Source organism: Bubalus kerabau, chromosome X (assembly GCF_029407905.1).
Source record: "Bubalus kerabau isolate K-KA32 ecotype Philippines breed swamp buffalo chromosome X, PCC_UOA_SB_1v2, whole genome shotgun sequence".
NCBI lineage: Eukaryota > Metazoa > Chordata > Mammalia > Artiodactyla > Bovidae > Bubalus > Bubalus kerabau.
The window spans coordinates 9,158,951-9,175,246 of NC_073647.1; the positions used below are offsets into that span (position 1 = coordinate 9,158,951).

The 16,296-nt window shown below is 43.6% G+C and overlaps 1 long non-coding RNA gene across 2 annotated transcripts in view; it reads left to right on the forward strand.

Moving 5' to 3' along the window:
- The window catches only part of LOC129639765 (uncharacterized), a 315,100-nt gene that overhangs the window by 20,983 nt on the left and 277,821 nt on the right, over positions 1-16,296 (forward strand). The window contains exon 1 of one of the 2 annotated variants that reach the window (XR_008708584.1): positions 8,753-8,960. The exons of the other annotated variant lie outside the window; for it this stretch is intronic. This is a non-coding gene — a long non-coding RNA (uncharacterized LOC129639765). Of the gene's footprint in view, positions 1-8,752; positions 8,961-16,296 lie in introns of those variants that run through there. 2 annotated transcript variants of the gene reach the window in all.

A 16,296-nucleotide genomic window follows, 5' to 3' on the forward strand; every position in this document is an offset into this window, starting at 1 on the left:
CCGCCCATTGGGTTGCAAAGAGTCGGACATGACTTCACTTTCACTTTCATTTTCACTTTAGGAATAGAAGGTCCGTTCAAGCAAAGCTATGGTTTTTCCAGTAGTCATGTATAGATGTGAGAATTGGACCATAAGGAAAGCTGAGCACCAAAGAATTGGTGCTTTTGAACCTTGGGATTGGAGAAGACTCTTGAGAGTCCCTTGGACTGCAAGGAGATCAAACCAGTCAATCCTAAGGGAAATCAGTCCTGAATATTCATTGGAAGGACTGATGTTGAAGCTGAAACTCCAAAATTTTGGCCACTTGATGGGAAGAACTGACTCATTTGAAAAGACTGGGGAAGATGCTGGGAAGGATTGAAGGCAGGAAGAGACGGGGACGACAGAGGATGGAGATGGTTGGATGGCATCACCGACTCAATAGACGGTTTGCGTAAACTCCAGGAGTTGGTGATGGACAGGGAAGCCTGGTGTGCTGCAGTCCATGGGGTGGCAAAAAGTTGGACATAAGTGAACGATTGAACTGAACTGAGGGGTAGGAAAAGGAGGCAGATGTTGTTTCTGGGCAGAGGGCAGACCTGGGTGATGTGATGGAGGTCCTGGGGTGAGGAAGGTGCTTAATTAGGGCACTCCCATTTCCTATCCCATGCTGTGACAGGACTGCCTCCATTCTTCTTTAGCAGAGAAGCACATACTCCCAGGTGGATGGGGTTTTTTTTCCCCCATAAGAATTTGCAACCCCATTGACTGTAGCCCACCAGGCTCCTCTGTCTATGGGATTTTCGAGGCGAGACTACTGGAGCGGGTTACCCTTCCTTTCTACAGGGGATCTTCCCGACCCAGGGATCGAATCTGGGTCTCCTAATTTTTACCATCTGAGCCACCAGGGAAGTTGCCCCACCCATGAAACCCGAGTATTAATGCTTTCTTTGTTTCCTCCTATCTCTATACATTCTTTTCTTCAGAACTTTTAACAAGACCATCACTATTCACTGTAGAGGACATAGCATGTTACCAAACAAAGCAAACAAAACAAGAGAAATCATACGAGTGTCTTTCCAGGTCAGGAACAACTAGTCTGTCCACTTGAAGCTACAGGACAAACACTCCAGCCCCTAGTCATTTAAGCATTCACTGAGCACATGTAAGCACCTACTATATACCTGGAATTATGTTCGGACCTGGGGACTCAGGTATCTAAGACCCATGGCTTGTTCTGGTTTACGATCTAAAGGGCTAGACAGACACATGGGCAATGACGACTCACTCTGTCCAGTGCTGTGACAAGGATGAGCACAAGTGTTAAGGAAGCATGGGAGAGTGGATGATTAGCTATGGCCAGTAGATGAAGGGGGTGGGCTGGTGCCTGGGAAAGTGCTCAAGAGGGGGCATTTCAGGGGGTCCTGAAGCTAGGAGTTCAAGTGGCAGTAAAAAGGCAGGGGCAAGGAGGTTCCTGTAGGTAAAGGAAGCAGCATGGAGAGTGGCAGAGATGTGTTGGTGTGCAACTAGCCAGGGAGCAAAATGGCAGGAGTGTAGAGCAGAGTGGCAGCTGGGCCTTTAAAGTAGATAGGGCCGTGAAAGCTCTAGTAAAGACTTTGCCCTTTGCCCTGAAAAGGAGGTTGGCCTCCAAAGCAAAACACCATTGAGATGATGGTAGAGCTAGCAGAAGAGTTTTGGTGCATTTAGGAATATTCTTGATCATGTTACGTTTCCTGTCCCTTTGTTGTTAAAAGCTGTGTGGCTTAGGGTAAATTTTCCTATGGTCCTTAGTTTCCTCTTAACAAAGAGAAGAATTACCACCCCGCAGGGATTTTGTGAATATTTAACATGATAATAGACAATGAGCCTTATCAGAATTAAGGGTTATTAGTGAGGTTTGTCTCGGAGAAGGCAATGGCACCCCACTCTAGTACTCTTGCCTGGAAAATCCCATGGATGGAGGAGCCTAGTAGGCTCTAGTCCATGGGGTCGTTAAGAGTCGGACACGACTGAGCGACTTCACTTTCACTTTTTACTTTCATGCGTTGGAGAAAGAAATCACCACCCACTCCAGTGTTCTTGCCTGGAGAATCCCAGGGACGAGGTAGCCTGATGAGCTGCCATCTATGGGGTCGCACAGAGTCGGACACGACTGAAGCGACTTAGCGGCAGCAGCAGCAGCAGTGAGGTTTGTCTGGGTTTTCTCATCTTCTAAGCATGTCCTTTTTATTCAGAGGAAGTAGAGTTTTAATTTGGTCCTGTTGTCCACACTCAATCAGTAAATGCTTGCCTTCTGTACAGAAGAAATGCCCCCTCCCCCACTTTTATGTTCTCCGTAATTTTCATGGGAATCTTCCTCCCAAATTGTCCTATAGCGGCCTCCTCCTTGGAATTCAGGTTTGTTTGGTTTTTTAATTTTTTAAAATTGATTTATTTTACTTGGAGGCTAATTACTTTACAATATTGTATTGGTTTTGCCATACATTGACATGAATCCACCATGGTGTGGAATTCAGTCAAAGAACACTCACAGGGGATCATCGCTGACTACAACTTGTCACCCAGTGCCACCCTCAAACACTCTTATATTACCACCGTTTCTATTTCCTTCATAGCTTTGAACTTTTCCCATTTAATACGTTTTATCTTTGTTTTTATTACTCCTGTCCTAACTCCCCAGCCTCCCCGAGCACCACCAAGAGTTAAGTGCCGCAAAGCAGAGCTTATTGTCTGTTTCTTCACTATGTCCCCCAAACACCTAGAATGATATCTGGAACAGAGTAAATACTCAGACATTTATTTATTTACTTTAAAGATTTATTTATGTATGCCTGCACTGGGTCTTCATTGCTGCACAGGTTTTTCTATAGTTGCAGCAAGCAGGGTCTAGTCTCTAGTTGCAGGGTGCAGGCTTCTCACTGTGGAGGCTTCTCTTGTTGTGGAGCATGGCTCTAGGCATGTGGGCTCAGTAATGGCTCCCGGACTCTAGAACACAGGTTTCCTGGACCAGTAATTGAACCCACATCCCCTGCATTGGCTAGCGGATTCTTTACCCCTGAGCCACCAAGGAGGCCCCTTAAACATTTGTTAAATGACTATAAATAACTTGCTTCCTCTATATTGGTTAATTGTACAAGTTACAAAGTCAAATGCTACTATGTGTAGGATCACATTTATGAATTTGGAGAGCCCCCAGTGGGTAAGATTCAAGTTGAGCCTTGAATGTCGGTAGAGTTTGGGTAATTTCTCTCTATACCAGTACATCTCATATTGTCAGAGGGATGGTGAAAAATCTGCCTGCAATGCTGGAGACCCAGGTTCAATCGCTGGCTTGGGAAGATCCCCTGGAGGAGGAAATAGCAACCTACTCCAGTCTTCTTGCCAGGAGAGAGCCATGGACCGAGGAGCCTGGTGGGCTACAGTCCATGAGGTTGCAAAGATTCGGATATGACTGAGTGACTAACACACACACACACACATAAGTATCTTTAGATTGAGGGGGACAAGTTCATAGGAAAAAAAGTCTTTCAATTTGGTCATTAAAAGTATATATAAGATGGCAGAGAATTGCATCAGTGTTAATGTTTGTTTGCTTTGTGGTTAGCTCATTCTAAATTTCAACTTTTGGAGGTCAGAGAGGTTACACATTAAATTTCTGGGTCTTTACATAATGTAAGTTAAAAATCCTCTAAAATTTTCTTCCCCTACTTTGCCACAGGGTCTGAAATTGCCTATCTTAGCATCATTTCATAGGACCTTTCGGAGACAAGTACATGTATGTTAAGTTGGAATCACATGCTACCTGAAAATACTATTTCTTTTATATCATTAGCCAGGTATTACATTAGGCAGGGTCTTGAGGAATTGGGACAGGAACCTTGAGAGCAGATGAGTAGAGGAATGAAGGAAAGATCTGGGAAGGATCTCCTTTCGCTCCCAGGGAAAGGAGGCCTCTATGGGGAGTGACAGTGACCCTGATTCTAGGTGCTGGGGGATGATGGTGGAATTGAGGAGGACAGCAGGGGCCACTGCTTGAGAGTTAACAGGATGTCGCTGAAAAAAGAGGTAAAGGATCTAGGGATGCAAGTCTTGTTCCACTTTCATAGCGTTGCCTCAGGTCAACTTGTCTCTGGAGGTATTTGGTACTTTAGGACAGAAAGGTGAAGAAGAGTCTTTGAGGTTCCATACAGTGAGGGTCTTGAGATGGGATGTAGGGAGGCTGCTTGTGAAGTATGCTATTGTAGCACACCGGAGAAGCAGTCTGCTAATGCCATCCTGAATGGGTGTCTAAGTGACCGTAACTAATCGTAGAACGAGGCCTTCCCCCAAACTCCCTTTCTCTGATGAACTACCTTTCACCACTTTTTTACCCCAATTCTAGAGCTTAGGCCCATCTACTACTTAAAGTCACACATAAGACTAGAGCAATATTAGTATGAGCACTAATAGAAACTTCCTTGGGGCCCAGGTAATCTCTGCTGAGTTTAAGAAATAAAACAATAGAAATGGAGTTGGAGGTCTGCACATCCTTTCCTCAAATGGTAACTGGTGTCATGAGTTTGGTGTTTCATTCCCATGTACTTTGCCTACATTGATGTGAAATGAAAGAGGTTGTTAAACATACACTTATATCCCAGAGTACATAGCATTTTTGGCAGGTTTTAAAACTTTATATAAATGGCATCACCGGATCTATGACTTTTGTCATTAGTTTTGCCTTACACTTTTCTCAACTACCTCCAGGAAATCATTATCCTCAGAGCGGTGTGTGGCTCAAGCTCCAAGGAGCTCTAGTCTCCTCTCCAGAGGAGCCCTTGGGTCCTAGTCAATTTACCCGCTACACATTGGAGCCAGTGAATTAAGGTTGGTCTTAGATGGAGGTGAGCCTCTTCCTCCGTTGTCTTAGCCAAAGTGCACGGCTGGGCTCACTTGCACCATGTGACCTCCTGGACCATTACCCTGGGAGCCCCACTTTGAAAACCACTACTCTAGAGCAGGAGACAGAGAATGAGATGGTTGGGTGGCATCACTGACTCGATGGACATAAGTTTGAGCAAGCTCCGGGAGTTGGTGATGGACAAGGAGGCCTGGCGTGCTGCAGTTCACAGCGTTGCAAAGAGTCAGACCCGACTGATCGACTGAACTGACTGACTGACTCTAGAGCAGGCATGCCCAACCTCCGGGATCTAGTGCCTCATGATCTGAGGTGGAGCTGATGTAATAACAATAGAAATAAAGTGCACAATGAATGTAATGCACCTGAATCATCCCCAAACCATCCCCCTCCTCCCTGGTCCGTGGAAAAATTGTCTTCCTTGAAACTTATCCCTGGTGCCCAAAACGTGGGGGACCACAGCTCTAGAGCATCTTTTGCCCCTTGATATTTTAGGCTTCTTTCAACAAAATAATCTGATCCAAGTTTACCAAAAGGTGAACAGGTAGCATTCCTAGAAGGTAGAGTGCTACAAAAACTGCTCTGCTAAGTATAAAATGAAGACAAGACTTTATTAACACTCCAGTGATGAATCACTTGTCTCTAAATGTGTTTTCATGTAACCATCAGTGCAAAGATCCTCAAATAAGCTGACAGTTATTGAAGGTGGCTTTACTGGAACCCTTAACCTGCACATGGTTCAGTTAAAAGTGCATTGTGTACTAGTGAGCCCAAGAGACTACCTTTCTACTGCACAATGATGAAGGCACAAGTCAAGCAAGCTAATTTGAAAACTACTTCAACTGGTTTCTCAGGAAGGCTTTCCAAACCACTCTTAGTTTGCATTAAGGATTCTGATATTTTACAGCTGTAGGTGTATCCCTATGACAAAAGTACTTCACGAGAACCAAACTATGGATGTTCAAGGATGCAGTAAATTATGTATCTGGCAGAAAAGTGGAGACCGTTAAAATTCTAAGAAGAAAGCACTGGTTTTAAAACCTTTTAAAAGCTGCTTATTAGCTACCTAGAAACATGTTTTTTAAAAACGCAGGTATAAGCAGTGCAGCGTATGTTTAAGCTATTCTCTAATGATATTTAATGCCCTTGGCTCACTGCAGCTTGCATTCAACAAAGTCGTGTTTATTTTAGGGTTCTTCTTCCACTTCTGGTTAATCATTTTCTTCCTCTTGCTTTGCTTCTTCTCTCTTGATTCTTCGCCTGTGTCATCGTCATCATTCTGTGCATCTTGTCCTGTTGAGTAAAATACTGATCTTGTACACTCGTGAAAGAGAACTGCAATTGATCTTCAGGACTTTTACCTGGACCAACCCCACTTAGTATTCTAAATTTAGGAATTTCCAGAGTACAAAAGTAGCTGAAGTATGAGTCCTTGAAAGTTGTTTTGTACCCTATTCTAGAAGTTCCATTTCCTTTGCTATCCTGTTCCTTAATGCATTCTGAGTGACATTCTTCTTCCAATGTATTTAGCACCCAATGCAGCCTATAACTTGTGGTCCGTGAGAACAGAAGGATCAAAATCATCCAGGTATGACTTTATTAGATATGTTTCAGTCAACACCTCATTTGAGAAATAGTCACTGGATTCAGAGAAGTTCAACTGTGAAATTCGTAGGCTCTCCAGCATCTGAGAAGTTGCGGACAAGTATTTCAGGTGCTCTAAAATAGGCTCATGGGCTTTCTGAATCATATTTCTGAGCAATTCTGCATTCTTCAAAACTTTCATGCCAAGATAAAGAATTCTTTCAGGGTGGCTTTTACCTTCAGAATTTTCCTCAAGCTTTCTTTTTGATTTCCTCAACAACTGCCTCTGCAATAGGTTGATAGAGGCATACTTTCTCTCAGTATCATGAGTTACTTTATGATGTTTAGATTTTGTTTTTGCCTGTTCTAACTGGAATTTTCTTTAGGCATTAAGTTGCTTAACGATATTAATCAAGTCCTGAAAACAGCTTACACATGCTACAAGTGAAGCAGCACATCTTTCTTGGGAAGCCTGAGGAATTTGCCTCCCCTCAACAGTTTTTTCTTCCTTCCTGTTCTCAACAGCATGGTGCCCCTCAATCGTGGCTCATTGTATCTCCATGCCACAGACTCTGTGACAGAAAACAGAGTCTCCTGTGCACAGCTTGAGGGTCCTTTGCTTTCCCACCTCAGGGCCTTTATGTTTCTCCGGTGAACGACGAAGCCAAGTGGCTCAAGTGTCCTCCATCATCTCATTAAGACAGGCAGGCCAGGAGGGTGTGGGTGGGGAAAGATGGTGGGCAGCCCAAGGCACTGTAGTCTGTCTTTCTGGCCCCTTGAGGTGGGATCCCTCCTCTGACTTTCAAGAGCTTCCTCCCCCAAATCAAAGTAAATGTTTAAAGTCTTCAACCCTCCCTTGGACACGACTGCCATCTTCCCTTCCTCCTCTTCCATCCTTCACAGCACAGGCTCTGTTTGGGCCAGTAGAGCTGGTTTTATGTCACTTTCGTCCAACATAAAACCTCAATAGCTCTGGCTAGGAAGTGGGGGCAGAGGTGAGAGCCAACAGCGAAGGTGGCTTCAGGGGTGCTGCTGGGACCAGGGGGGTGTGGGGCCAGGGGGCTGCTTGGGTGAGGGGGCTGCGGGGCTGGGGGCTGCTGGGGTGAGGAGGCTGTGGGCAGGAGGCTGCTGGGGTGAGGGCGCTGTGGGGCCATGTGGCTGCTGGGGTGAGGGGGCTGCTGGGCAATGGAGGGGTGTGGGGCTAGGGGGCTGCTGGAGTGAGGGGGCTGCGAGCCCGGAGGCCTGCTGGACTGAGGGGACTGTGGGGCCGGGTGCTGCCAGGAAGGGTGCTCGTCCTTGGCCTAGGCGACAGCCGCCCCTGCTGGGTGACCAGGATTAGACAAGGATGGCTGAGGAGCAGAGCCCCTTCCTGGGATGAAAGTCTGGTGGCCTCAACACAGGCCAGGACCTCACTGTCAGGCTAGGAGATTCCCTCCGTGTCACCTGGCCTTGAGCTGGCATTGAAATCTGACCAAGGCCAGGGCACATCGAAAGGGAGCAGCCAGGCTCAGGGAAGGTTGGCCCCTGCTGTTCCCTCCAGCATGTTTGGTCCTGGGGGCCTCTAAGCCTAAGAGAATTTGCTGCAAAAAGGTGATTGACAGGCCATCTCTTCCTTGTCCCTCCCCCTGTCCCCCCCGCCCCCAGCACTTGGCTTTTTTTGAAGAGGGGCTCATTGGTCCTCTCTCTAAGCAGACCCCAGGAAGAAGGCCTGGTTTAGGAGTACCAGCATGCCATATGCAAGTGAGCCCAGACAGCGAGCTTTTAACATACAATAGGTGTAAGTTCCACCAAGGATTCCCACTATTACAAACTGCAATCAGACTTTTCCTTTGTATACCACGGTTTGGTCCTAGGTTAAGAGTAGTGTGATTTTGTGCCAAATGGCCTGGAGGTCAATGCTCAGACATTCCCGAAAATGTCTAGAAGGGCCCTTAGACATCCTGGAATCCAGCGGTTTTCCAAACTTCGGTGCACATAGGAAGCACCTAGAGGGCTTGTGGGACCACAGATTGCTGGGCCCCATCCCAGTGGTGAGGATTCAGGACCTGGGGAGACCTGAGAGTTTGCATTGCCAAGGACTTCTCGTGTGAGGTTCACGCTGCTGGTCTGGCCACTGCACTTGGAGAACCACGGGTCTAATCCAACGTCTTCATTTCATAGATGGATCAGCTGAGGCAGAACCCCAGCTGGGTTCCAGGATTGGAGTAAACGCTAACCAGGTGTTATGACTTTGCAATCTGATTTAGCTGTTCTGGGCCTGCGTTTTCTCATCTACAAAATTAGGTAAGAGCCTCGGTCATTCCTACCCTGGGTTCAGTCTGCAGGTGGCTGCTATTGGGCAGTTACTCAGGCTTTTAGTAACAGCCCTCTGGTTTGGTGTGGCGCTGTCACGCGGTTCTCAGGTCCGTGAGCTTCCACAGCTTCCCTCTGGTTCCTGGGTCGGGTTTAGGCCCTGCCTTTCCTGTGTGGAGCACTGAGAGATGAAGATGCTATCAGGTGGAGGGTAGGACATAAAGCTTTATTCTTTTTGCTGTGGTTTTCTCATTTTGCAGGTGCCTCTTCTGTTTGCTTACATTGCTAAGAATATTGGTTTTCTTTTCTGATGTAGAAAGTTTCCCAATGTTTTCCTTTTCTGTTTCCTTCATATCCTTTGAATTTAAAAATTCTTTACCATCTGATCATAAGGCTATTCAAGGATATATTTTCTTATTTTCCTTGTGATTTTTTATCTTGTATACCCTTATCCCTCTGGAGTTATTTTGACATGTGTTATAAAGTTTGGATCTTGGTTGACTTTCCTTTTTTGTAAATGGCTAATCTCTGGCATCATTTGTTGAGTAATCCCTTTCCTCTCTTTGGATGTCTGGCTGTGCATTCTTAGCACTCTAAGAATGTAGAATAGGTGGGAGTGAGATTTTTGTCGAAGCCTCTTTTTTCCAGATGGGGAAGTTGAGGCCCAGAGCAGCTAACTGGTTTTCCTAAGGTCATGTTAGTGAATGGAGAAGCTCTGACTTCTTTTGTGTGTGTGTGTGTTTATTTTTGGCCGTGCCGAGGCTTCATTGCTGTGCTCGGGCTTTCTCTAGTTGGGGTGAGCAGTGGCTCTTCTTGTTGCAGAGCATGGGCTCTAGAGTGCAGGTTCAGTAGTTGTTGCCTGTGGGCTTCATTGCTCCTTGACATGTGGAACCTTTTCGGAGTGGGAATGGAACCCGTGGACCCTGCACTGGCAGGAGGATTCTTAACCACTGAGCCACCAGGAAAGTCCAGATCTCTGTGACTTCTAATCTGAGTTTGAGATATATAGGTCTGCTTGTCTGTCTAGCTCCAGGGACATTTGACAGGGGCAGGTTAGCTAACTGGCCACAAAGTAAATGAGCATGACCTAGGGTCTCTGAGAGGTAGAGACCAGCCTTCCTCAGCCAGCCCAGAGAAACCAGGAAATATGTACTGCACACCTATGTTCAAACTGCCCTGGTGGTTCAGTGGTAAAGAATCTGCCTGCAGTGCAGGAGATGCGGGCGATGTGCAGGAGATTCAGGTTCAATTCCTGGGTTGGGAAAATCCCCTGGAAGTGAAAATGGCAACCCACTCCAGCCTTCTTGCCTGGAGAATCCCATGGACGGAGGGGCCTGGTGGGCTACAGTCCATGAGGTCAGAAAGAGTTGGACACGACTGGGCACACACGCATCCAGTTACCTTTTCTGTGTTGATGATGGTTGTGAGAATATTTAAGATCTGCTCTCTTAGCAACTTTGAAGGATAAAACAGTATTCTTAACTATAGTCACCATACTGAATATTAGATCCACTGAACTTGGCATCTTATAGTTGGAAGTTTGTATCCTTTGAACAACATCTCCTCGTTTTCCGTCCCTGCAGCCCCTGGCAACCACCATTCTACTCTCTGTTTCTGTGAGTTTGTCTCGTTTTAGAGCCCACGTATAAGTGAGATCATACAGTATCTGTCTTTCTCTGACTTATTTCACTTAGCATAATGCCTTCATGGTTTATCCATGTTGCCATGACATTCAGGATTTCCTCTTTTTTATGACCGAATAATGTTTCCTAAATGTATACATGTATGTACCTTTACACCCACGTTTTGTTTATCCATTCGTGCACAGGCACTTTGATTGTTTGCATGTCTTGGCTATTGTGAATAATGTTGCAATGAACAAGGGGCTGCAGATATTTCTTTCAGGTAGTTATTAAATTTTCTTTGGCTATATGTCCAGAAGTGGGATTTCTGGATCCTATGGTAGTTTTATTTTTAATATTTTGGAGGAAACCTTATGCAATTTTACATAGTGCCTGTTTCAAGTTACATTCCCACCAACAGTGTACAAGGGTTCCCTTTCCTTTAATATCCTTGCCAACACTTGTTTTGTCTTTTTGATAATAGTCATTTGAACAGTATTGTATGAGTTCCTATATTAACCGTTTCTTAGATAGATGATTGGAAGAAATTTTCTCCCACTCCATAGATTGCCTTTTCATTTTGTTTCCTTGTCTGTGCATGAGCTTTTTTATTTGATGTAGTCTCACTTGTCTATTTTTGCATTTGCTGCCTGTACTTTTAACGTCATATGCCAACAGGTTTTTTTTTTTTTTTTTTTTTTTTTGCCAAAACCTAGGTCAAGGAGCTTGTCATAGGAAAGCTGTGTTTTCTTCCAGGAGTTTTATGATTTCAGGTCTTAAATTTAAGTCTTTAACCCATTTCAAGTGAGTTTTTGTGAGTGCTATAAGATTGGAGTCCAATTTTATTCTTCCCATGAGGATAGCTTGTTTTACCCAATATCATTTATTGAAGAGTCTTTTCCCACTAAATATTCTTGGCTCCCTTGTGAAATATTAGTTGACCGATTACGCATGGGCTTATTTCTGAGCTCTTGATTCTGTTCCATTGTTCCATGCTGTTTCAAATACTATACTTGGTAATATAGTTTGAGATCAGAAAGTGTGATCTCTCCAGCTTTGTTGTTCATTCTCAGGATTGTTTGGGTATTGGAGTCTTTTGTGGTTCCACACAAATTGTAGATTGCTTTTTCTATTCTGTGAAAAGATGTCATTGGAATTTTGATAGGAATTGCATTGCATGTGTAATTGGCTTTGGGTAGTATGGACGTTTTAACAATATTCTTTTTATACAGGAAATGGGGATATCTTTCCCTTTATGTCTTCTTCAATGTCTGTCATCAGTGTCTTATTGTTTTGGTGTATAGATCTTTTGACGTGCTTGGTTAAATGTATTTCTAAGTATTTTACTGTGTTTGCTGTATTGTAAATGAGATTATTTTCATTATTTATTTTTCAGATACTTTGTCCTTAGTGTATAGAAATGCAACAGATTTTTGTATGTTGATCATAGGTCTTGAGAATTTACCAAATTCACTGATGAGTTCTAAAATTTTTTAATGCAGTCTTTAGGTTTTCTGTATAATAAGATCATGTCATCTGCAAACAGACAATTTAACTTCATCCTTTCTGATTTTGATGTTTTTTATTTTTCTTGCCTGCGTTCTCTGAGACTTGAGTACAATTCTGAATAGGAGTGGTGAAAGTGGGCACCCTTATCTTGTTTCTGTTCTTAGAGGAAAAGCTGTCACTTTTTCGGCATTGAGGATGATGTTAGCTGTGGGCTTAATGCAGGTGGCCTTTATTATGTTGAAGTATGTGCCTTCCAAACTAATTTGCTGAGAATTTTTTTTATCATGAAAGGATGTTGAATTTTGTCAAATTCTTTTTGTTTGCCACCTGTTGAGATGATCATATGATTTTATCTTTCATTCTATTAATGTGACATTTACTGATTTGTATATTTTGAACCTTCCTTGCATCCCAGGGGTAAATCCCTCCTGATCGTGTGCTATGGAATTCAATTTGATAGTGTTTTGTTGAGAAATTTTGCATCTACCTTTATTAGGAATATTGGTTCATAATTTCTTACAATATCCTTATCTGGTTTTGGTATCAGAGTAATGCTGGTCTCATACACTAAGTCTGGGAGTGTTCCCACCTCTTTGAATATTTGGTAGTTGAGAAGGATTGGCATTCATTCTTTAAATGTTTGGTAAAATTCACCAGGGAAGCCATCTTGTCTTGGAATTTTATGTGTTGGGAGTTTTTTGATTACCGATTCAGTCTCCTGATTTGTTACTATTCTGTTCAGATTTTCAGTATCTTCATGATTCAGTCTCGGTAGGTTGTATGATTCCAGTAATTTATCCATTTCTTCTAGGTTATCCAATTTGTTGGTGTGTAATTGTTCATAGTTATCCCTTAAAATCCTTTGCATTTGTGTGGTATCATTTATAAGGGTTCCATTTCATTTATAATTTTGCATCTTCTCTTTTCATGACTAATTCTAACTATCAGTTTTTCAATTTTGATTATCTTTTCAAAAAACCAACTTTTAGTTTCATTGCTCTTTTTTCTGTTTTCATGTTCTCTATTTCATTTATTTACAAATCTTGATTTCCATGCTTCTCTTAACTTTGGGCTTATTTTTTCCCTAGTTCCTTGAGGTATAATGTATGGTTGTTTGAGATCTTTTTCTAAAGTTAATGTAAGCACTTATTATTATAAACTTTCTTCTTAAAAATGCTTTTGCTGCATTAGTTATCATATGTTGTTCTATTTTTATTTGTTTCAATACATCGTTTTCATTTCCCTTTGATTTCTTTGACCCATTAGGTGTTGAGGAGTGCACTGTTTAGTTTCCATGTATTTGTGAATTTTCCAATCTTCTTCCTGCTTTTGATTCCTAGTTTTATAACATTTCAATCCCAAAAGATACTTGATAAAATTTCAATTTTCTTCCATTTGATGAGACTTGTTTTGTTTTTTGGGATAACTATTACCATTAACACTTGTTGTTTTAACTTGCCTAGATCTTGACTGTCTACATATGGCTTTCCCATCTTGTTTTGAATCCTCACCATTGCCTATGAGATTTCTGCTTTCAGGAAAGGGCTGTGATGCTGGATACATTGTTGCAGATTTACTTATAAAGCAGTTATCCTGGGATAATGTGCTTTAGAAGAGAGGATGCAAGAATGTTTTCTTGGCGTTATTAAGAGGTTATGTTCCTTGACAAAGGAAAAAAATGTGTCTCTAATGTAAAAGTCCGATGATTTAGTCCAAAGATTGTGGACTGTGTGCTTCGTTAAATGTCTCACTTTTTTCATTGCTACTCCATGCGTTGTAAAGACTAGTTTCCCAATCAGTCCACTACCCCTTAAATCACCTTCCCTGTGTCCCTGGGGGACCCTAGTGCCTGTGAATTGGGTAATAGTACACTTCTTGTACTAATTATAAGTGATAGAACACTTATATGGAACACTCTTTACACATGCCCCATGTCAATCTGTTCCAGGCCTGGCAACAGTAAGCACCTCCCTGTGAGACAGAACATTTCTTGGGGGATTATTGTACTCCTCTGGTTAGTCCATTAGTGTTTGTCATCTTGCCCCAATTTCACTGTGACCCGGTCTTCGATTGCCCAGAAATGTATTGCTCGTCCTACATATCCTATTGTTGAAGCTCTTAAGAGCTTGCTGAAATTAAAAATTCCACAGATGCCAAAAGCCATGCTTCCAATCAGGCAAAAAAGAAGCTTACCACAGTGAAGAATGTCTGGGGCCAGTGGAGAGATGTCTTCCCCCCTCACTCCAGCATTGAGGTGGAGATCTCCATGTACCCAAACTTTTAGTGCCTTCCACTCAGGAGCTTCTGCTTCAAAGGTTTTAGCCCAAAGCAAGGCTATATGCCGTCACCCCCACCCTGTGGCATAGTGGTGAAGACTCTGCCTGCCAGTGCAGGATTTCCAGAGATGCAGGTTCAATTCCTGGGTCCAGAAGGTCCTCTGGAGAAGGAAATGGCAACCCACTCCAGTATTCTTGCCTGGGAACTCCCATGGACAGAGGAGGCTGGCGGGCTACAGCCCATGGGGTTGCCAAGAGTCTGACATGACTGAGCACACACACTCACACACGTTCCTGCCCCCATTCCTAGAGACACACATACCTCAAAAGTTACTAGGCTGGACAGCCCCCACATCCCACGTGAACCAGTCTGCCTCAACCACAGAGAAGAGGGAAGTTCAAAATGGGGAGTGGAAAAGGAGAGGAGTCAGGATGCGAGGGATGGTTAGCTATGAGGGATGGGGACAAGTAGCCCAGCAAGTTTTGACTCCTTCCTCCCTATCTTGCCTCACAGTCTTTGGTGGCATTGCCTCCGTTAAGAACTTCAGGCAAAGGAATAAAGATGTAGAATCATTTGCCCTAAGAGTCAGTTGGTTAATAGGCTGGCTCTCCAAGGCACCGACCACCCTAGATTTTCACCTAGGTTCACTGGAAGTTGCTTAAAATTTCCTCTCGAAGGCCTTCCCCTTTAATTCCATCGCCCAAACACATCAAATACTGTGAGCTCCCTTTGGATTCCTGTGCAGTGCCTACCTCATTTTCTTGGGAAACCCAGAAGAGTCTTAGTATAACTTTCAGTGTGTCTGCCTCTGATACCTTGGGGCTACTTTGCTTAAACAGAATTGCAGGACTAGACGTAACTGTGCTTTTTCAGTTCTAAGTGTAATGGTTGAGGAAAACCAATGGGTCCTTGGTTTTCCTGATGATGGTATAATGTGATACTGAAAGGTTGTTGCTGAACGAAAAGGCACTGGGATTCTTGGCCTCCCGTGGAGAAGAAGTCAATCCAGGGCCAGAGACGAGGCTTGATCACTCAGAGCTTTTGTGTGATAACGTTTTATTCAAGTATAAAGGAGATAGAGAAAGCTTCTGACATAGGCATCAGAAGGGGGCAGAAAGAGTACCCCTTGCTAGTCTTCAGCTGGATGTTATATAGTCACTGCCGTTAAGTCACTTCAGGTGTGTCCGACTCTGTGCGACCCCATAGATGGCAGCCCACCAGGCTCCACCATCCCAGGGATTCTCCAGGCAAGAACACTGGAGTGGGTTGCCATTTCCTTCTCCAATGCATGAAAGTGAAAAGTGAAAGTGAAGTCGCTCAGTTGTGTCCGACTCTTCGCGACCCCATGGACTGCAGCCTACCAGGCTCCTCCATCCATGGGATTTTCCAGGCAAGAGTACTGGAGTGGGTGGCCATTAGCAGTCTGTTAATCAAAGAAAGGAATGTCTTAAAACTCAGAATGGCACTAGGCCCCTCATCCATAAGATGCATTTTGGGATCATCTTGGCACCAGATGATTCATCCCAGGCCATGAAACGATTGACTTGAATCTTGCAGAAGGGCAGATTACCCTACAAAGAGTTTCATTTACACAGATTAGGGGAACAATATCTGAGTGTAACATACTGGTTTGTCAAGTAGGTTCTGAGCCATTAGGCGGAACCGACTTGAAGACAGAGTCTGGGGTAAATTCTTAGTACAGTACCACAGCTTAAGACAAACATTTCCATAAGAAAAATGCATTGGTTAACTCAAGGTTTGAGAATAGTTAACTTCAGGTGAAACCAGGTGTCATTATGGCAACACAGTATTTTAAGAGAAACCTCCTTTTAAATTTGTATAGGGAAGGAAGAAAATATCAGTAGTTTGTTTCCTCCTGCTGTTTAAGAGGGAGAAAAGTGTCTGACACTTGCAGCCTATTTCCTCTGTTTGGAGACCCCTGGCCTTCCTGCCTGTTACCCTGTCAATACCAGACAATCACATGCTGGATTTTTGTACTTTCTCTATAAAACATGTGTATCTTTACCTTTTTGATAACGCTAGGTTCTTGATTAACTGGATTTTATTTCCTTTGTATTTTATTCATGAAATTTCATTTAGGTGGATGCCCTTTACCCAGGTAATTCTGGGAGATGAGCT